The sequence below is a fragment of the Octodon degus genome, unplaced genomic scaffold, assembly GCF_000260255.1.
Source record: "Octodon degus isolate 3935 unplaced genomic scaffold, OctDeg1.0 scaffold00168, whole genome shotgun sequence".
In the NCBI taxonomy this organism is placed as follows: Eukaryota; Metazoa; Chordata; class Mammalia; order Rodentia; family Octodontidae; genus Octodon; species Octodon degus.
In genome coordinates, this window is record NW_004524744.1 from 5,685,283 (window position 1) to 5,708,718 (window position 23,436).

The window sequence follows — 23,436 nt, forward strand, 5'->3', positions numbered from 1 at the left end:
TGCAGGATAGTCGGGGATTGACGTCAGCTAAGACATCTGCATAAGACATGGAACTCAAGGAAAAAGTGGGTGACGTTCCACAGGGTAAAGGACAAAACCCTAAACGTCACTCAAGCCCCTGGAAGCTGCAGAAGGCATGAGCTGATGAACAACAGGAAGTAAACAGGCAAAGATGAGGGCTGCAGGAACTAAGGATGCCTGGACCAGCTTAGAGGGGCAGAGACCTCCAGCCAAGGCTAGTGATTGTCATTCATAAATCAATGCCAATTTCTAGATGCTCCAAATTTCCAGGATAAATAAGAAATCCAGGTATTTACATGAAAACAATTATATTTTATTTATTTATTTATTTATTTATTTATTGGCAGAACCAGGGATTGAACTCAGGCCCTTGGGCTTGCCAGGGAAGCACTTATTCCACTGAGCCATCTCCTCGGACCCATAAAACAATTATATTTTAAAATATTGGTTCAATATTTTTAAAAACACTCAAGAGTTAAAATAAAATGAGTGGTAACAGGAATTTTTAATCTTTGTATAGAGAATGGTCTTTATTATAAGAAAGAGGGGGAGAGAGAGATGCATTTTCATTCTTTCCTACTGAAATCCCCGCTTCAATACTTCTGAGGCAAGAAGATTTAAATTATAGGAACTGAAACATTTTCTTTGTCTTAATTAACCTAAAATAAAAAGTCACTTAGAGAAAACTGGACACTGAATCATGTTTCTGATTTCATCAAAGTCTGTAACAGGGCACCTGGAGCCGCTTCTCTGAGGTGCTGGGCCATAAACTTCACAGTTACCATTTGCTTCAGTTAAGACAAAAGGCTGCCCTGCACTCAGGCTGCGCTGGAGATCCTAGGTGAATTTCCCAGCCGAGCCTCACCTGCGCAGGTCCACCTTCCGTTAGGTTCACATTCACGAGTTCTCTCAGAGAGCTTATCAGTCCAGACCACGAGGTTCAGCTCACAGCCTCAGACAACACATAGAGGACCCCCCAAGAGAAACCTCTGGGACTCAGAGGATCACAGAGCAGCTGGGTGGTGACTCGTTTAATACTGAGCAAAGGGAGCTGAAGCCTGAGAAATGAAGTCTCTTCCTTGTTCCAGAAAGACAAGGTGAAAGCTTTGAGCAATCCAGCATGGCTTCACCTCCTACGCACTCAGGAGAACATGTCTGCTATTTATTTATGTTGCTGACAATATATATGTTAATTTGAGTTTCCCAACTTTATTAGTGCATTTTTATTGGTGTATATACAGATTACCAGATGTTATTCTGGCAGGTCTGTACATGCACATGACAATGTTTAATCGTTTCCCTCACCATCACCACTCTCACCCCATCCTCCCCCTGGAGGTGGCTTCACATTTGGGAAATGCTCAATGCTGTAATGTCACACGTTCATGTCCATGCCCCCATTACCCTTCCTTACACCCACTCTGATGAAAAGTACTTGTAAAACTACTGTCCCACACCAATCCTGATGTACTCTTCTAGGTCTAGGGTGAGTCTGGATGTACATTCTAATTTGGGGATGTCTCACGATATTTGACGACTAAAGGAGGAAACATGCAAATGAAGGAAACCCCTAACTGGAGTCATAGGGGATGAGATACAGAAGGATAAGCTTTGCTAAGACTCGGTATCTCCACACTAAGGCAAGGGAAAGCAAAGGGATAAGAGGAAAACTGAAATTATTCCAATCCCCATACGACCAGTGTCATCACATTAAAAAGCCATGATACATCGAATCCTATAAATACAAAAACCAGGCAAGCATGCTTAAAAATAAAATTAAAAAATATATGATTCTCTCCCAAAGCCTTAGCCAGAGACTCATCTTTCCCAAACTCCACCCAACATAACACAAGCTCAAGAAGAAGAGAAGCACTGACAGCAGTCCCATGGAGCCTGCAGCAACAGAGTTTGACTTACGTTGCTGAAATGCCTATTTTGTCCTTCTGGGGTTTTTTGACCCCTGAAATTCAAAGAGATGACTATAAGCATTAACGTCAGTGTGTCTGGCACACATCCTTTGAAAATTTGAATACTGCTTGTCTCAAAAATTTTCTTCTATCTAGAAAAATAAAATAGTATTTTTTAACTAACAATAATTTAAGATTCAATTCAGCCTTTTTTTTCTGGAAAGCAAGAATATAGTCTCTCCTAGAATCCTATTGCTTTGAGTCTGTGCAGATGATTTTCATATGTTTTAAATTCATCTCCCTTGTTTTGTCACTTTTTATTCAGGCAGCATCTTCCAGGAAGTCACTGGGTATCTTTCCCAGGTGGTGGGACGATAACGTGGACTAAAACTAATATGGGCTCTGCTCTCGGGCATCTGGTTCCGTTTCCTTCTCCTGTCAAAACCTTCAAGGAGAACTGTCATTACCTGAAAGCAGTGACTTCTCGTTTCCCTTAAAGTGGATTCAGTCTTCAGGCTCTCACAGTGATATAGAAGGCCCCAAACCACTCTTTCTGATGCTAGCCGGAACTGCATGAGGAGGCAGAAATGTAACTCTTGGGTGCTATAAGCACATCCTCTGGTTTCTACTTCTTGAATGTCCAAATATAGCTGCAGCATGCGAAACTTCTCTGAACTACTGTTATACAGCAGTTCGCTCTTTCCTTAACCGCCTCCAAGGGAGTCGTAGACCACTCTTGGAGGCACTAGAGGCTTACTGCAGGAAATATATGGTCAAAAATCAGGCAAACACATGTAGAGAAACACACCAGTTGGAATGGGCTGTGAGTCATTTGTGGAAGAAAATGATAAAGAAAAATTGACCCAGCAGTATGTTCCTTGGTATTTACCCAAATGGGTTGAAAACTTGGGTCTACCCAAAAACCTGCATGTGGGTGTTCATATTACTAACACTTGGAGCGATTGAGATGTCCTTCAGTAGGTGAATAAATCTGAAAACTGTGCTTCACCCAGACAGTGGAATATTGTATAGAACAGAAATGAAGTGGGGGCAACATGAGCAAGATGGCTGATTCCCTCTGTAACCCTGGAGTGTTTACCGCTGAGCACTGGAACAAAGTGAGGATGTGGCAGAGATGCTGAAGAGCAGAGAGCCAGGATGGCCTAATAAAGAGGGAACTCACCACACAGCATCTACTGTCCCATTTTTGAGGTCTACAGGGGAACTGAGAGGGACTTCACTTGATGAAAAAGGGGAAGCAGGAGGTGCCCAGTCTCTCCCTCCAATGCCAGGACAGCTACAGTATCCTTTGCTGGAGGATCCTCAGCACTCCTAGGCCTGAGCCCACTAGGGGAGCTGCCAGGCTACTGCGTCCCTGCATCCAGCCCAGGCTGTGCTCTCCTCTACCCAGGTCCTAAGGCATCATACCAGCTTGAGACCCACTACCTCCTCCACGGCCCTGAGAAGCCACTGAGCAGTTCAGCCCTGGGCAGTTTGGCCACTAAAAAGCCCTAGAAAGCAAATGTGCACCCACATTTTGCTCCTAAAACAAAGAAATGATAAATGTCTGAGACAACAGACTACCCTGATCTGATCATGATATGGATTATATATGCACGTATTGAAATGTCACATCACAACCCATAAATATGTATAATTACCAGATGCTGATTAAAATCTCTTAGAATTTTTCAAAAATAAGTACTGAAACTTAAGAAATGACCTACAAAACCATGAAATGACATGAAGGAAACTGAAGTGCATGTTACTCTCAAAGAAGCCAATCTGAAAAAGCTATGGAACAATTATATGATTCCAACTACAGTATACAACATTCTGGAAAGGACACAGTGACAGTAACAGAGAAGATCAGTAGTGGCCAAGCATTGAGGGAAGGGGAGATTAACAGGCAGCATACAAGAGGATTTGGGGGCAGTGAAACTCTCATACAATACCATAATATCTGATGGATTTGTATCATTGTACATTTATCAAAACCCACAGAATGCACAATGGCCAGATGAAGGCCAATATTAACTATGGGTGCTTTGTGACCACGGAGCATCAGTGTAAGGTCATTGATCATAACACATGTTCTGCTCCAGCCCGGGCTGTGGAAAGTCTGGAGGCTGTGCCTGTCGGAGCGAAGGGAATCTAGTGGAGGCCTGAGAGGGCACAACAGCACAGCTGATAGAGTACCTGGATAGAATCAGAAAACGAGAGTACTATGGGAAATGCACTTTAAGGGCATGCTTATAGAATAGCACACCTGCAGGCACACCACAACAAAAGTTAGGACTCAAGTAGAGGACTGTGACCATGGCTCCTGCTGCTTCTCATGTAACTAGCTTGCTAAATTCAGTCGGCCTTGACTGTCTACCTCTTTCAGCATTGGGCCAACTTGACTGTGTCCAGCTTGTGTTTTCTTTAGTTAGAAAAAAGTATATTGTTTACAACTTACTTTAACGACTTCATGTCTGGGACAGACATGATCTCATTTCTACTTGCTCCACTCTTACCCTCTCTTCTTCTCCTGAGAATATTCCTGTCTAATGATAAACAAATCCTTTTAAGTAAATCTTCTTGGCAGCATATGATTTAATTCATGTAATCCATGTATCCAATCATGCAATAACCTGCTACCAGCTTTGTACTTCCTACTTGCAAACTGTATTTAAGCTAAACTCAAATCTGTCTCTGGGCTGGTGATTTGAACCTCTGGGTTCTCTAGCCAACTAGCATAATAAAAGTTGTTTTTTAACTCCTTGGCACAAATGAAACAAATTTCATTTCATTTAATATTGGTTTTCTGCAATAGTCCCAGAGCCTTTTAAAATCTGTAGCAGGAGACAACTAAAAGTTCCTTCTTTGAGAACCAGTGACTTGAGTCAGCATCATCCTTGCCATGGCATACCTGCCTTGGTTGTAAAGCAAGGACATGGGCTCTTGCACAAATGCGTTACCACCTTTCAATAAACTCCCAAATAGAAGGTACAAGGGTAAATTGAGTAGAGGAAAGGTATAAATATCTGCAAAGCACACTTTCTATTTGGTGCACACTCACAGTTGGGGGGAAAGATAGGCATTGCCCTCATAAGCTAGGTTGATGGGGAGTAAGGGGGAGGAAGAGACAATTCTGCCTGAACATGACTTGTCAGTGTCAGTCTCAGGGCCCCAAACTGAAGGACTGGTTCTCCACAGCCACAAGAATGGTGAACTGTCATGTGGCCCATTGATATCTCCTTCTGAACTGATCTTACAGGTAAAGGTCACGATTTTAGGAGTGAGAATAAGATCTTTCTACCAACACAAAATTGTACTTTGCTCGTGAATGCCAGAAATTCCACCCTCACAACTCAATTTTATTAGCTTCTGCCACCTATTGAAATGCAAATAGCCTTTGGAGAGATTAGATTTAAAGCCATCTAATTCAAGTGTAACTGTGAATTTATTTATCTGACCTGAAAGGTGGTTTTTCTAGGAGAAAGGCTATCATAAACTCAGGATCACTAAACTCAGAAATGCTTGGGTGGGAGAATGACAATATTTTAAACACTCTCAACTATAAAATTTGGTAAATTAATTTTCTTTATGATAATATGGGGGAAAAACACAAAGAATTGACCATGAAGGAATAAGGTAGATTACACTAAAATTAAAAATTTTAGATGGGCCTGCTGGCACAAGCTTGTAGTCCCCACCACTGGGTAGGCTAAGGCAGGAGAAACATTTGAGTCCAAGAATTTGTAATCAACCTGGACAACATGGTGAGACTCTACCTTTAAATAAGTAAATACCTGTTCTGCAAGAAGCACTGTCAAGAAACTGAAAAGACAAGACACAGACTGGGAGAAAATATTTGCAAAAAATAGCTGACGAAAGACTTTATCCAATATATGTAAAAACACTTAAAACTCAACTAGAATAGAATAGTCAGGTTAAAAACAAGCAAAAGCTTTTATATACCCTCAACCAAAAGAAAAGATGCAGCGATGGCATTTAAGCATATAAAAAGGATGTTCCAAATCATACATCATCAAGGAAAGGCAAATTAAAATGACAATGGGGAGACCGGGGAAATGGCTCAGTGGAGTAAGTGCTTCCCTAGCAAGCGCAAGGGTCTGAGTTCAATCCCCGGTTCCGCCAAAAAATAAAATAAAATAAAAATAAAATGACAATGGGACACCACTGAGCACCTATTAAACTGGCTAAAATCCAGAACTTTGGCAAACCCACATCCTAGTCAGAATGTAGAGCCAGAAGATTTCTTTTATTGCTGGAGGAAAGGAGATCTTATAGGTTACAACCTCTTAGGAAGACAGCTCACTGTTTTCTAACTAAATTAAATTCCCTTTTACCATATAACCCAGTAGTCACACTCCTTAGCATTTCTAAAAGAAGTTGAATATTATGCCTACAGAAAAACCTACACATGAATGTTCAGAAGAATTTAATACATAAGTATCAAAATATGACCAAAATGATTCAAATTAGATGAATGAACAAATAAATTATGAAACACCTAAAGAGCAAAGTATTACTCAGTTCTAACAAGATATGCATGATCAAGACATGAAAAGACATGGATAAATCTTCAGTGTATCCTGCTGAATCAAAGTCAACCTGAAATGACTACATGCTGTATGATTCCAACTATATGACATTCTTGAAAAGACAAAACCATGGATATAGTACAGATCAGTGGTTGCACGGAGCTGGGTGGCGATATAAAAAGGTACAGGATTTTTATGATCGTGAAAGCAATCTGTATGACACTATCATGATGGATATAGCATTCAGCCCCACAGAATGTACAAAGCAAAGGGTAAATCTCAGTGTAAGGTACGGGCATTGAGTAACTCTGGACATTGATGTTACAATGCTGCTGACCCATAGTAACAAATGTAGCACTCTGGGGAGATGTTCCCAGTGAGGAAGGTTATGCAGATAGAGGTAGGGTGACAAAGGGCAATCTCTGTACTGCTGCCCACTTTTTCTGTGAATCTAAAACTGCTCTAGAAATAAAGCTTAATCTTACAATATATGTAATGAAATGGAACAGTGAAGCCATTGAATGTTTGCAAAACAATCACAACATAGATTCTGTTATTTTTACTATTCACATTACTATTAACCTTGAAAAGATAGAGTAGCAACCAGAGTCCTCAATTTGTCTCAGCCTCACTCACCAGCATTCTTTTTTTTTAATTTTTATTTATTTATTTGTGTGTGTGTGTGTGTGTGTGTGTGTGTGTGGCCAGCTCAGTCCACCAGGGGGCGGGGCTGGCTGGCATGTGGTGCTGGGGGATTGAACCGCGGTCCATGTGCTTTGCTAAGCTTGTTCTAAGTAGGTGCTTTAGACCACTGAGCCATCTTACCAGCCCCAATTCGTTTCTTTTACTTTTTTTTTTGGTGGAACCGGGAATTGAACTCAGGCCCTTGCACTTGCCAGGGAAGCACTTATTCCACTGAGCCATCTCCCCGGCCCCACTCACCAGCATTCTATGTGAGGTAATGGAATATGTATTTCTCTGTTGTTTTCCTCCATGAGTTTATTTTCCTCTGATTTCTTTGAGCCAGGGTGTGCCCATGTGCTATAGACTGTCTTTCAATACAATATAATCTCTTTAACTTTTACTAGAACAACAAGAGGCTTAGTATGACCTTGACAGCATGACTAGGACCTTGAAGCTCTACCAGGAGGGTCCTAGATCCCACTACCATCAGGCTAACCTCCAAGGCCTGTTTCTGTTTAATGCTCCAGTTCTCATACATCTATAAAGAAAGCGCTTCCCTTAGTTCCTTGAGAGTTACTGAGGCAACCAGCACCTCTAAACTAAATGATGGTACACTTAGAGGGAAAATAAAACAATGAACAGGCCATCTTGTTGAGGAAAGTTTCCTGATCCTGACACAGCTACTACAGGGTTCCAAGGCCCTGGGGTCCACCACCCTCCTCAAGGAGAGGCATCTACCTTCCCCCTATGCCCACCAATCCCCCACACACACACACACAGGTTGACTCTGTAGTAAGCTCATTACCTATTACACCCACTGGAGCACTGCATTTGCGTAACAAGGAGCACACACACAGCAGCCTTCCCAGGAGAGGGCAGAGGGGAGAATGCACAGCAGAACTGTTGCATCCTACTACTACAATAAGCCACAGCCAACAGTCTTTTTTTTTTTTAAATTTTATTTATGTGTGTGTGTGTGTGTGTGTGTGTGTGTGGCCAGCTCAGCCCACCAGGGGGTGGGGCTGGCTGGCATGTGGTGCTGGGGGATTGAACCGTGGTCCCTGTGCTTTGCTAAGCTTGTTCTAAGTAGGTGCTTTAGACCACTGAGCCATCTCTCCAGCCTAGCCAACAGTCTTGAGGGCAAAGTCCACATCAATGTTCATGTCCCTCCCCAGTGCCCAGCAATGTCCAGAACAATAAATAAGGCAGCCAATAGATGATAGTTGTGTTAAAGAATGAACAGGTTAACTCAGTGATTTCTCCACTGCTTACAAGAACCCAATGTTCTAATTAAGCCCCTGATAAATTCTGATTCTTAAGAATACCATCAATAAATCCTCCACTGATTGAGCTCCAACTTTAACTTCTCTTTACTGTTCACTTTTCAACTCAGAAAACTTTAAAATGTGCTAGCTCAGCTAAGTAAATAACACACCGGGAAGGGGATCACTCCAAGGCAAAAACACTATTTTTGAAACTACACATAGTTGCTGAGACAGGGGCCGGGGAGATGGCTCATGGCTCAGTGGAATAAGCACTTCCCTGGCAAGCTCAAGGGCCTGAGTTCAATCCCTGGTTCCACAAAAAAAAAAAAAAAAAAAAAAAAAAAAAAAAAAAAAAAAGTTGCTGAGACAAAAAGAATTCCTATATTCAAAATAAGAAAACTGTCATATTTAACAAGAGCTAGTATTTACTGGGCACCTATTATATACCAACAACTATAACAGGCACATCATGCCTGTTTCATTCCATCTTGACAAATCCCCACCAGCTAACAAAAATGATCTCCATTTTGCAGGGTTTTTTTTCTGAAGAGTACAAAATAGTGATAGAAAAAAAGGTATTAGAAATGATATAACATTTCACTAAACAAAATAATAGGAATTTATCAATGGTTGCTGTATTACATGATGCTATTTTCAAATTGGTTATTCAGATTACCAGCTCTTCCCTTCCTAGGTATTTTTTCAAAAGAACAGAAATCATCATACCAAAGTGATATACATGTACCCAAGTTTATAGGAGCACAATTTGTCATAGCTAAATGTTGGAAACAACCCAAATGCCTATCAACTGAGGAATGGAAAAAAAAAGATGTGATTTTTTTACATAATGGAGTATTATTCAGCTATAAAAAAGATAAATCTGAGGCTTTTGTAGGTAAATGGATGGAGCTAGAGACTACACTGGTAAGTGAAATAAATCAGGTCCACATGTGCAAACATTGTGCAGATTTTTTAAGAGTCAGAGAATTATTTTTGTCTAGTGTCACTTGTTTAAATGTTCAAGAACATGAACCTTGGAGCCAGACTCGTTTAAATTCTGACCTCTCTTCCTCTTTGCTGACTTGGCCAAACACACCTCTGTTTGCATAGATAGCTGTTATTTTTACTAGGGAAGCATCCTGTGGATTGTGAAGACAGGCTCCAACCCAGCCCCTCGCAGTGAACACTAGCACGGCAAACCCTCCTCTCCAGGTACAGAAGGCAACCTTACAATGACAAACCATTTAATACTCTCCTCAACCCTCTTGTGTGGCTTTTTTTGATCCCTCAGTGTATGTTAGGAGAAGAAACCACACCAGTAATTTCAACAGAGAACTAATAGGAAGAACTGTTGAGCACGTGTGAAGTTAGCCAAGGAAGGGAAAGGAGGGGAAAAGGTCTTATTTAATCCATACAAAATCCCCACAAGCAAAAACAGTTCAACACATCTCTGTCTTAGTTTCCTCCTCTGCAACATGTAACTAATAATAATGATTGTGCCAGTTACTAAAAGTGCTGTCTCTCAGCTCCAATCTCACCTTTCTAAAACCTATTTTGTCATACTGGGCTGGGAGAGACTCTGCCCAACCCCTTTTTAGCCTGCTGGCTTCATGGTACTTCTGCCAGTAGGGGGCGCCAGAGGGAGGTTGCTGAGGGAAGAGAGGAAGGGTGGGTCTTACACACACACCAGTGGGACCATCTTTCCCCTGTGCAGACTCACAGAATCCATTCTGTAATTTTTGGCACTTAACAGGATAAGCTCCATTTTGTGCCCCTGAAGCACACCAGCATTTTCAAGCCAGCACCCTCCTCTGACGTCTGGATTTTGGCTTGTGGTATGCTCCAGGGTCTAGGAAGTTTTAGTGACCCCAATTCTTTCTTTTGTTCCCTGGAGTTGCTTCCTAGAATTGCTACTTCATGATGTTGTCAATTCCTTTTCCCCCATTCCACAACCTAGCTAACAACTTCACATATGCTCAACAGCTCTTCCTAAACAATTCTCTGTTCAAATTACTAGTGTGGTTTCATTCTCCTGACACATTCTGAGGGACTGAGACCACCTACTTCAGAATGTTGCAGAGGATATTAAATGGTTCCCCCAAGGACTGGCAAGATAGCTAAGCAGACTAAGCACCTGCTTAGGCAAGTGCAGGGACCAGGCTCAATCCCCAGCATCACATGCTGTGTCGGACCCAACCACCAGCTCACTGAGCTAGCCACCAAGACTGGGCGAAGTGGCACATGCCTGTAATCTCAATGCTGGGGAGGCTGAAAACAGGAGGATCACTATGAGTCTGAGCTGCGTAGTGAGACCTTGTACCAAATACATAAATTTTGAGGAAAAAAAAAAAAGGTCCCCCATTGCAAGGTGCACCCACTGTACCTGGAACATAGGGTGTGCTGTACCTATGCCCACTGTTGTTATCTGTTAAGTATTTGGGGCAGGGCTGAAGCCAGAGTCTATCTTTCCAGTCAGCATGTTGTTCCCTTAGCAGAAACAGGGAGGCTGTGCACGGGCGCTGGACCTGGCATGGCCACACCACTGCCTCTTCCGGTCTTCAGTCTCACTTCTCAGACAGTCTGCATTCTTGTAGAGTCTTTTTTCTGACCATTGACCCCAAGAAAGTTTATGTGGTGTATGTGTCCATTGTCAAAGGTTTTGGCAAGAACTCTACCCACTGCAAGTTTCTACACTGAACTCTTGGAATTGAGGATAAGCTTTCCTAAACTCTAAGTATTAACCCATGTGCATTGCTGCCTCATGCATCATCGGGAATTAAGGTAATTTAAATGTGTGTCTGAGGATGAAGACTTTTATATTTCCTATTGTTTTGTACTTTATTAATTAAACATAATTTAAAAATGTTTCACGTGTTTATTTTCTCCCAGGCACTGGCATATAAGTGCTTTCACATACATTATCTCATTTTAACTTCAAGACAGACTATGCTAGTGATATGACCCTCTTTGCACAGGTATGTCCACGTAATAAAGGGACAGAACCAAGAACTGAAATCAGTGCTTTCTGACTAGCAGAACTCGTGTTTTAAGCGATTCACCAAAGGCCATAGGTGAAGGTCCTTCTTCACAGCAGACATTCAGAAAACAAAATATAGTAAAAAGGCAAACAGACAGTGACAAATTTCTTCAGTGGGAAGGGCGGAGAAAATAAAAGCAAAGCCTCTTCTGGAGTCTTACGACCTTATTTTCAGAATTAATTTAAACCCTAGGGAGAGTCTCAGATTCTGTCCCTGGGTTTCAAGAACCACTCCCATATTCTGTTTTAATTCAAGGTTCTCACTCCACTTTTAGCTTCATATTATGAAAACAAAGCAAATGAAAATCTCAAACGTACTCTGTTTCTGGATCTATCCTAACCTTCCAAAGACAAGTCATTATCTTAGGTGAAGATGGGGCAGAGCAACCACCAAAATAATTATTTGATAAAAGAAAAGTCCAGAAGAGAAAAAAAGAACCATACCTTTTGCTTGGTACTTGATTTCAGGCCAACTCTGGAATGACTTTTGGACTAGAGGAAAAATGAGAAAGAAATCTATGAAGAACACAGCATCAGAATAGAGCTTATTCTAAAGTTATCTCCTCTAGGAGGTAAAAAATTTATTTTAAAATTCTTTCCTTTAACCTTCCTCCCAGCCTCTAGGAATCTAAGAATAGAAATAGCACAGAGTGCAGCCTTAGATTTTACATACTGAACGGAAGGAAGCCTGTTGACACCCTAGAGCCGGGAACCTGAAGCAGAACCTACACTTTGTCAATGCCTTGTTCATATTCACCAATTCAGCAGCTTTATCTTGAGGACATTTGCAGAAATAAAAAACTGCAGTGTAGTAAGAAATACTTGTAATTATTATAAGGCAAAGGGAAAAAAGGAAGAAGGAGCAAAAGTAGAACAAGAAACAAAAAAGAAAAAAAAGAAGGAAATAAATGCTCTGTGAATCAGAAAAAGAGAAAAGTGAGATCAAAAAAAAATTAAAAAGTAGAGCACATTTCTGCCAATATTTCCAAATGTATTTCCATAGGGCTGATCTTAATTTCTGCTAATTTAAATAAATTTTCATTAGATTAAAACAAAGCTCTCAAAACCTAGTTTGAAGATAGGGCTTATTTCCTTCTAGTTTATTCCTGATTATCTAAACTGATTTGGGATTAAGAAAGATAAAATAGGCATTAAACTAGGTATGAGAATATTTTGTTATAGAATATTATTACTGTTTTTATCTCTGAGAGGAAAGAAAGCAAAAGTCAAGCTTATGACATTTAGCATTCAGATAGTACATATACTTGGTCTTGTATTACCATGAATCAAAGTTAACCAATTGCTATAGTACAGGCAGAAAAATGCCTTCCATGATCAGGGTTCAGGAACCTTTTACATTCTTAAAAAATATTGGGACTTCTAAGAATCATATCTCCTGATATTCATTTTCCTAGAAATAAGAAATGAGAAACCTTTAAATATATATTCATTAATTCTAGGTTGTATGGTAATGACAATAAGCTTCTCTTCTGGAGGGTTAACAACCTAAGTTTGCAGACCAAAAATTAGATAAAAATTAGGGCCACAAGGAAAACCAACATTTTGGCTCTAGCCTTCCAAGGTCAATTAAGACTCAGGATATATGAGAACTTGTACTGTAACGTCATGTAACTCAGTAATGTCCCAAATTTCTGATCAAGGAGATTATAGGGCCAAAAAGGAAAGTGATAGATGATGTAGAGTGTGCCTAAGGATAGTCATATGGAGAGAAAATATTCTCTCAGGCTTTCACAGAGAGCACATTGGCCAAGCAATGGCCGTGACTCATTCACATGGCTGACACTGACAAAGGATCTACAATCTGAGGTACAGGATCTCAGCACAAATCCTGAGGGGATTTCACTGACCTTATCAGATCCCAAAACTACAACTCTTATTGCATAGGTCTTGCTTTACCTTGGTCTTAACCATCCAGCAGAAAAGTATAAAAACGAAGTATAAGAAGTAAAGCCATGGTGTTATGTTGAGCTGTAGGGGACTCAGGTCAACAATTTCTGACATTGCCAGTGAAATGGAAGACTCAATACTATTATGGACTATTGAACTCTTTTAGAATATTTTGCTGAGTTAACACACCTATAATATTCATATAACAAAACTTAACAAAAAAGGGGATACATATGAATGTCCATTTTGTATCTGTATACTTAAAATTGTTAAGATATATATAGCTATGTTCTCTTAATCAATGAATAGAGGAATTTATTCTAATAGTGTTTGTAAATAGGACATCACGTCTGCATCTTGTACAACAAATAACCACTAGAAAGACAGTATGCAATGTGTTAAATATTGAAGCTGTCCTATCAATTTGAGTTGAAACTGTCTCATTGCTATTTGTTTCTCAATAAAATTATGGAGGAAAAAAGTAGCAATAATGAGCCCATTGCATGTTATATAACACATTTCATGTATGTAATAAAAAATTAATGAGAAGGTAGAATTTACATTTTTTCAAATCTCTTCAGTGATTGGTTTAAATAAAAGATAACTTGATTCTCATATCATTTTTGTCTTTAATATTTTGATAGGTTTTTGTGTGCAGTAAGTGAAAAAAAACCCTTACGAAGATAATGTAATCTAAAAAGGAAAGAGCATTGAACATAATCTTTTCAGATAATTGTAGATATTCCTTTCTTATCATATTCCAAAACTTGACAAGTGGTGATCTCTTAAGATTAGTTACAATGTAGAACCTAAATCACGCCACGAGCAATTCACGCTCTGTTATATAATCATTTGTTGGTCTATCATGTATTTTCAACAGGTCTTTTTGTAGCATTGGTCATTTGAAAAACTACGGTTTAGTAAGGTATGCAGAGTTCCCCAGTGCTGACTTATTTTACCATATGATATCTAAAAATCACACTTTTTATCACCAACTTCTTTTACAAAAAAGTCCAACTACTGTTTTTCCCTTGGAAGCTTGAATTTTATTATGGGTAACAAAACTTCAAAAATTTTTTTTCTTAAAGTCATAAATTCACCTCATTTTTTTTGCAAATATGTCTGCCAGCTATCTCAGTTGAAATGACTATACCTTAATCTGTCTCTTTAAAAATATTTATTTATTTATTTATTTGATATAGGGTCTTACTATGCAGTTCAGACTCATAGTAATCCCCTGTCTCAGCCTTCCCAGAGCTAGGATTACAGGCATGATCTACCACGCCTGGTTTCAGAGCTGGCAGCACCCACTTCTGGGCCTGCATGGCATGTGATTCTGGGGGTTGAATTCAGGTCCTTGCACTTACCAGGCAGACACTTAGACCACCATGGTATCTCCCAGCCTTATCTCTTTTTCTTTCAGTGGCCCTTCATGAGAATGACCTAAATCAGCTTATGATTCAATCATATCATTGCTTTTCCTTAAAATAGCCACCAAAAGCAACCAGTATGCTTTATGGATACAACTTATTTTTTCACACAAAATACTAAAAAGATATATACTTAAGTGTGGAGGACCACCTGAGCTCTCCTTGAAAGAAGAGTGATTGTCTCCATTTTGGCTGAGCCTGACCCTATTTCCTTGTATTGATACATACAGAGCTGGCTAGGACTTCTCTTTATCCTTTCAACTGGCCTTAAGCAATGTATATTGGTCTAGCTGAGGTGCTGGTGATAAACTTTGAAGACAGCCTGCATGTTTCCCTGATAACCTACACTTGCTGCTCTTTAATGTGAGCTGGGTCAAGACAGGACAAAGAGCCAATGTTCTGTACTGCCAGGTGGGATTGAGCCTCGAGATAGAGGCTATGACATCCTGGGGCTTCAAAGACTACATCAAAGCTGAAGCACCAGACCCCTGAAATATTAGATGCTATTGAGATAGCATAATGCAAATTACTTTCTCTGCATATCCTTCTCTCTGCATATGACAGAGGTAAATGCAGGCCACCTGCCTAGCCCAGCTCATAGTACTCACCTAGCCCAGCTCATAGTATTTCCCACAATTCTCTTCTTCAAGTCACTCCTTCTGCACTGAATAAAACCCAGGTGTGGCCCTGGGTCACTCTCTTTGTACCAGAAAGCTATCTTTGTGGCTAGACTTAGGGCCACTTGGCTCCCCAATAATTATAAATATGTTTCAGTATCTTTACTTAAAGACACTAAAACTGTGGGTTGCACTGGGAGTGATAGATTAGAATTAACTTGGTGGGATTCCAAAAATATATCTTTGAGGTTACAAATATTGACTTCTTGGACAGAGATGAGAACCTGGAGAAGGACTCCTACACTTAAGGTTGAGACATAGCAAACTGAAATATCTTTACTACTTCACCAAGGGTATTCTCAAGAGAAACAAGTACCATATGTTTGTTTCTAGGGAGTGCAATTGCTTAGCATCGAAATTACAATGATTACTGAGTAGAGTTTAGTGGTCCTGCCTTAGGCCATGTGAAAGCACCAACAGTTTTAGCCACCACTGCTCTTGCACAATTAGTGCAAGTTTCCCCCAGTGCTGAAGTTTAGATGTTAATTTCTTGGAAAGGTTCCTAGGTTAGGACTGATTCCCCACATGGCGAGAACCATTGGGAAGTGGCAGAGCCTTTAGGAGACAGGGCCTTCTGGGAGGCCTTTAGGCCATGGGGGATCCTTTGAAGGCCACTGTGGAACCCTGGCTCTTTCCCTTCCTCTGCTCATTTCCACCTTGAAATGTAAGCTGTTTCGGTCTGCCACAGATCCCTGCTGTGCTGCCATCCCACCAAATGCCCAGAGTAACAGAGTTGTCTAATCATAGACTGGAATCTTCAAAACTGTGAATCAAATTAAGTTTTTTCTCTTTATAAGTTAGCTACCTTGGTATTTCATTATTGTGATGCGAAGCTGACCAATAAATCAAGCAAATAACAAAAGAACATCCTTTTAGTATTAATTATGGAGTTTTGATCTCAGAGATTCTCTTGGAGAACTTCCCCTTTTACCATTTAAAGAAGTTGAACCCAAAACAGACCCTTCTTCTTTCCAATAAATGTGTCTGAGGAGGAAAGAGCCAACAAAATCAAACTTTTCATCTACACCTCCTCTCTGACACCTTAGAAGAGAGAGACTAATCAGGTCAGGAACAGACTTCCTTGCGATGGACAGAAGCTGGGTGGGAAGAGGAACTTTCTATAAAATCAAAGGTGTGCACATTCATCCATTCCTACAGTGTTTTGAGATCCATCTGTACTATTATAAGTTGGGTTGTTCCCCACCAGTATTCATATGTTAAAGTACTAACCCTTACAATATGACTTTTTGGAAATAGAACCTTTAAAGAAATCACAAGCTAAATAGAGGTCAGGTGGGCAGGTCTTAGTCCAAACTATCATCTGTAGAAGCAGAAGTGATTATGATACAAACAGCACACATGTGTAATCTCTGACCTTCTCAAGAGGCCTCCATGGGAGCACCCAGGCCAGATGCTCCTCGAGAGGGTGTTTGACCCACCCCCTGTGGATGAGTGGCTTCATGTACCTGGGCGCCAGGCCATCACCAGCTCACTCTGACTTCTAGCAGCTGTGGACAGGGTCACTTAAGACTGCAGATGGTGCTGAGCAGCAGAACCAAGATGGCCACGATGCGACCCGGGGCCAAGTGCCCTGTACCACACTTCCTCTGATGTAACTACTTCCTGTGTTACCACATACTAGCTTAAAAACACAGAAATGCAGTGAGAAAACCAAAAGAGGCACCCAGGCACACACACAATCCACATACGCACGTGTTCTTCTCAAGCAATTGAGTAAAAATTAGAAAATAGGCAAGGAAGAAAGACAAAGAAAAAAATTAAAATAAAAACAATTAACATCAACAGCTGATATTTCTGAGCACTCCTTGCACCATGCAGCTTACTGACCTTGCTTTCAGTGAACTGTATAACATGGTTCAGAGTGGGTGCAATTATATTATTATCTTTGTTTTGCAAATGGAAAGACTGAGACATAGAAAGCTCAATAATTTGCCCCAAACATATTGCTGAGTAGTAGAACCAAGACTTATATTAACTCATCTGACTCAAAGCCCATAGTCTTAGACATGGTACCATTTACATGAGGAAAATGTGCCCAAAGAAGACTTTGCTAAATTCATGGAAGTGAAAGAAATCAGAGTAAGCAAAAACAGTGCACCACGAATAGTGGCTTCAAAAGAAAGAACAGAAACCACAAAGAAGAGGTGGTGGGTCAGAAATTTATCAACTGGTTGGCAAAGTCAGACATGAGCTGACCTCAGCAGCCAAGGACCCTGGATTGTTCCTGGAGCCAGCAGTGAGTGGCAAGAAGAGAAGGGGTCTTGGCAGGGCAGCAGGCAGTGGGGGGCATTATACAACTGGCATCATCTAGGCAGGAAGCTCCTGAGTCGTGTGTACTTAGGTAGGAGGATACCGACAAAGCCATTTAGTGTAGACTTCAAGACATTTAAACAAAAACAGCTACCTAGTAAGACTCACCCTCCACTCCATGCACACAGGGACTCCAGGAGGCAGTGGTGATGACAGAAAACCTTATAAGGGCGACCCATGATATTCTTCTGTAAACAAATTATACCAAACTGTCCCAGAATCCTGACCTTGACTCTTATTAAGTTATGTTAATTAAAGCAGCACGATCTCTAAATTTACTCTAAAGTGCAAAACAGCAAGGAATGACTATGATTATGTTTCCCAGACCTACTTTTGAAAATGAGTGTCCTGACATCTGAGTCTGCAGTTGAGATAGAGAACACTGCATGCAGGACTTTAGAATGGAAACTCAAGAGGAATTTAAGAGAGCTCAGCCAACAGAGACCACCCAACTCCCCCACTAGTGATACTGCCCACAATGGAGAGAGAGCCTAGTGGATGATTTCCTGCTACTTTGAAGAGAATTAGGAAGTGTTTCAGTTCTTCTACTAACATTAGCAACACTAATTTAAGACCCAACATGAAACTGACACAAGAACATTCTTAAATACAGGCTCTGGTCTAAGTTTCCTTAATTGAAAGCCTCAGGGCAATGTAACAGGATCACCCTGTAAATGCAGTGAGCAGAGGCCCAATAACTCCGGGGAGGGGTATCTGGCTTTCCTAGCAGGCTGCACTTGGAAGCATCACCCTGTGTTTAGAGGCTGGAACAAAGGACACCTCTGAGTTAGTGTGACATTAGGAAAGCCTCCCACTTGTGTCCTTGTGCGGCTTGATTTCCAAAGCAAGAGTGAAAATGGCTGAATGGAAAGTTACAGCAGCAAGTAAGCAAGGCTCTGCTGCCAGGTGATTTGCAGGGCGCAAATTGCAGCCAAGCCTGCAGAGTATCAAAAGATGTTCCGCTCACCTCTGAGCTGTCTATTAGTCCCGTTTTTCCCTTAAAGAAATCACAAGGGCAGCCTAATGCAAAAGGTCTATGATGTTCTGAACCGCAGTTAATTATAAAAGAAATGGGGGGCACCTCCTGCCTAGAAGAGATGGAGAATATCTGATGCTCAGCTACAGAGGCAGACATGTAAGAAGCCCTTCCGACTGCAGCAGGATCTGTATGAAATACAGGCTTGACACTCCCTTCTGGACCCCTTTCTCCAGTTTTATTCTTTTTTCCACCTACAGTCACTGGACAGCTGGGGGCCCAGTTCTGTCTGAAGATGTGATCAGAGCATGCTGATCCATCCAGGGAGCAGCAGTCAGTCCCACCAGTTGCTGACAGATATCTGTTGTCATTGTCAACTCTGCCTCCAGTACCTCCATCCTGGAACTTGTGCCCTATCCTGGCATCAGTCAGGGTCTCAGCAGGAAATACCGGGCACTCTGGAGAGGGTAAAGCAGCGCTGTTCAGAGATGCAGACAGGATTAAGGAAAACCAATGGGGGGGGGCTGCACCCCAAGCAGCAGTGCTAGGAAGGGGTTATCCATTCTGGCCCGCAGGCTTGAAGACATGCCATTTCTGCCTTGGAGCCAGCAACCCCAGACTACACCCACTGAAACCATTAACTAAAGCAAATATATCCTTCTTTAAGTTGTGAGTGTCAAGTATTTTGAAAAATGTGTGTGTGTGTGTGTGTGTGTGTGTGTGTATTTAGTCTCAGCAATGAAAAAGTGACTAATACTCTCTTACCTAGAAGATGATGAACTTAACCCAGTACCTCCAATTCCAATCCAATAGCATAGAGCTAGTCTCAGTTGTCCCCTTTACATACCTAAAACCTATTTCTCTTGCAGAGAGAGACAAGGCTCCCATCATCCTTCTGCTGCATCTGCTCATCACCAATCTGCATCTCTGACCAGCCTCCATCACCTCTGCCATCCCTTCCCCTAGAAAATGCCCTTCACACCCTGTCGCTCCCCTCTCAGAGCTGCCCCATTTGCATACCGATAGCCTCCTACCTCCTCAAGCTCTGACATCCATGCTTGGGTGTCTTCTCTCCAACTCCCTTGGGCTCCAGCATCAGAGGTCAGGTTAGCTACCTTAAAAGACAATCTCTTCCTCTGGAACCAACTCCAAAAACCTATGTTGGTCACTCTTCTATCTAGATGCCCTCTCTTCTCTCCTCTCTGAGCCTTCATGCCCAGAAGCCCTTCTAGGTGTATGTTCTGCTTATTGCACGTGGTCTCTGGCACCTCAGGCCAGGACCCTCCCCAGGGTCACACTTCACATCCACATGACTCCAACATCCTGTGCCTCAGCACATGGCCCCTGGTGGACATGCTTCCAAGCCCTGCTGCACACCACCCCCTTCTCATCCCTGCTTACAGCAGACCCCTAACTTGCTCAGCACCAGACAATGGCTTTTGGAATTGTTCAGGAAGGGAAAGGAAATGAAGAGAAAATGAGAAGAAAATAAACAGAAGGAAGAGCAGGAGTGTTGACCTGATGGATCATAAGCAAGGGGGCATAAGTGGCCCTGTTACCACCATCATGAAGATCCACCTGAGAATGATGTCAATATAGAAAAGAAAAGGAAGAATGGAGTCAAAAAGTTATGGGAAACACATTTCCAGATTTCCAGCAATGTAATGTGAACCCTGGATCCAACCATGCCTGAAGTCAGATATATTACTGGAGTTTCACTATGTAAAGAAATAAGGTAAATTTTAGGGTCAGACCAGCTCCAATCAGAATTTTGGTCACTGGTAATTGATAAAGTGAGTTATTTGTTCCTCTATTTCTTACCTTGCCCATAATTCTAACCATGGACTGGCCTTCTGCAATCTGCCTGTTAAGGGCTTGGACCGGCTAGCAGCCAATTCAGATAGCTGGATTCTCATAGTGATAATGTGATTCCACTTCATCCTGAGTGACTGGGCAGCCACAGCTCACAGTTACTGTCTTCCCACCCCCTCCAGCAGGCACCTCATGTGCATTGTGTCTTTGCAGCCTGTATGCTGAAGTCATAGCTCCCTCTTTACAGATGCCACTAAGAACTGAAGTCAAGCCACTTCTGAGTCTGGTAGCAGGGACCTTATCAGAGCCTGTGGAATGACCAACCTCCTAAGGCAAGATACCTGCATGGACATCTGAAATGTTATGTCTTCCCCATTTAATGACAATGGAAACAAATGACTACATTGCTGTCATAAGTACGACTGGCTTCATATATAGAATCTCATTTAACTGTCACAACAGCCCTGTGCTCAAAGGCTCAGAGAGGACCTCAAAGTGACCCAAAGGCTGAGTAGCACCTAGTCAGTGTCTACACCAGGGTTGGAACTGTTAGCACATCTTCAACACTTTCATTTTTTTCCTTTCATATATATACATATATATATATAGTATATTTGTGGAAAAATAAAAAAGGATAAACATAAAACTGCTCAGCTCACCCAGTTTTTATGTCCACAAATCAGGAATGTTGAGTAGCTTTACCTGAGTGCAACCAACCTCCAAACCACTTTCATCTCACAAAACTAAAATTATGCACATCAAACAACCGCCCCTCTTTCCCTTCCCATGAGGGCCGGTGCCTGTGCCTGGCCCACCCCTCCCACTTGCCTAGTCCTGGGGTGTGCGTGGAGGGGCGCTTGAGGCACAGCCTGCAGCTCCTGCCTGTCCACACAGCTGCCTCTGTACCATCTCCACACCAGCCCTAACACGAGCTACAGAGAACAGTCTTTCCTGGAGTGGTCCTCGCAGCATACAAATTACCAGGGAGATGAACCCTTCCTATCTCTTTTGAACCCCCTTTCCAGGCATGCCGCTCACTGAGCTGGGAAGCACTTATTACTATTAATAACTCTGCAGTACAGAGGGGGAGAAGGAGCCGTGCTCAAAATAAAACAGTGATGAACTCAACGTGCGAATAAAGCTAAGATAAATGACTATAATGTATTCTGAATCTGTATGTCTCCGAGGCTAATTAATGTGTGGAAGTCTAACACTGAGCATTCTGAAAACACAATGCCACAAAGAAAATATTAATAAATACCAGATATTTTCACTTGATAAACTGCAAATCACGGATTATGTCCTAGAATTCTTCTCTGCCGCTCTCTGAAGATACATAATGGGCACTTATTCCTTCATTTGACAAATGTTTTCAAGTTTCTGCTCTAAGACAGGCACAAGCCCAGTGTGGGGGCACCATAGGCAGCCAGACAGATGCCACTCTGCCCTTGGGAAGCAACAAAACCCAGCCACAACTGCAGTACCACGGTCCCTGCATTCCTGCCATGGTCTCCCACCCTTGGTGTGGTTATGAAACACACCAAAACCCGGGTGGCCACGCTCCTTCTCCAGCTTTCAGCTCTTCATTAACTATTTCTTAACTCAAGGAAGGGATACAGAGCAAAAGAGGCAGCTATCTTCTTGGCAGCCCTGAAAGAGGGAGGATTAAAGTTGCTTACCCCTTCACTCCTGCCACAGCCCATTTCCTATCCTGCCCTCAACAAAGGAATTTAAACTTTTTCTCTTTTGGTTTAACAACTCACATTCTTCGGTACCATCTTCCCAGTAATATGTTCTGTCCTGACGTGTCAGAGTGGTGCTTGACGGTCACTTCACAAGGTTGCACAAGGCCTGTATGGTTCAGGGACTCAAGGATTCCAGGATTCAAGCAAAGCCACCCATGTGCGTGTAGACTCATGTGTGATCAAGCTGAAGGCTGTACACACCCATCCATGCATGCTTGAGTCCTCACCTTCTGCAAGTGGGTATGGACCACTAACATGCCAGTTGCTATATGGGACACAGTGCTGGACAGGGTCAGTGTGATCACTATAGATTATTACAAGCAACAAAACCATCAATAAGCGTTGTCACAAGCCCAAGCATGTAAAATGTCTTAGCCAACTTTCTACTGCTGTGATAAAATACCTGAAAAAACATATAAGAGGAAAGGCTTATTTTGGCTCATGGTTTCAGAGGTCTCAGTCCAGGCTTAGCTGTTGAGGCTGAATACCCACCACAGCAGAGGGCAAGTGAAGGAAAGATGCCTACTTCATGTGGCAAGAAAGAAAGAGGGGGAAGGGAGGGAGGGAAGGTGGGAAAGGGTGAGAAGGAGAGAGAGGGAGTGAAGGAGGGAGGGGATAGGAGGAAGAGAGAAATGGAAGGGTGGGAGGGGAGGGAGAAAGGAGGAGGGAGAGAAGGATGGGGAGGGGGGAGAGAGAGAGATTCCCCAAGGACACACCCTCACAACCACCCCCTGTCAACTTGGTCCACTTCTGAAGTCTCCATCACCTCCCAATAATGTCATCAAATTATGACCCAATCAATGGACTCATCTACTCATCAAGTTGGGTCTGTCACAATCTCATGACTTCCCAAAGCCCCACCTCTGAATACTGCTGCATTGGAAACCCAGCCAAACTCATGAAATGTGGGAGACATTTCCTATCCAAACTCAAATATGAAGCACACCCTCTCTAGAGGCTGATGAATCCTCAGGTTATTTTTTTAATGCTAAATGGAATTATATAACCCATGTGATATTTATTTTACTGTATGACTTATTGGTTTGATCCCTAACTTGTTCACTAGTCACCCCAACAGTATTTACAGGGA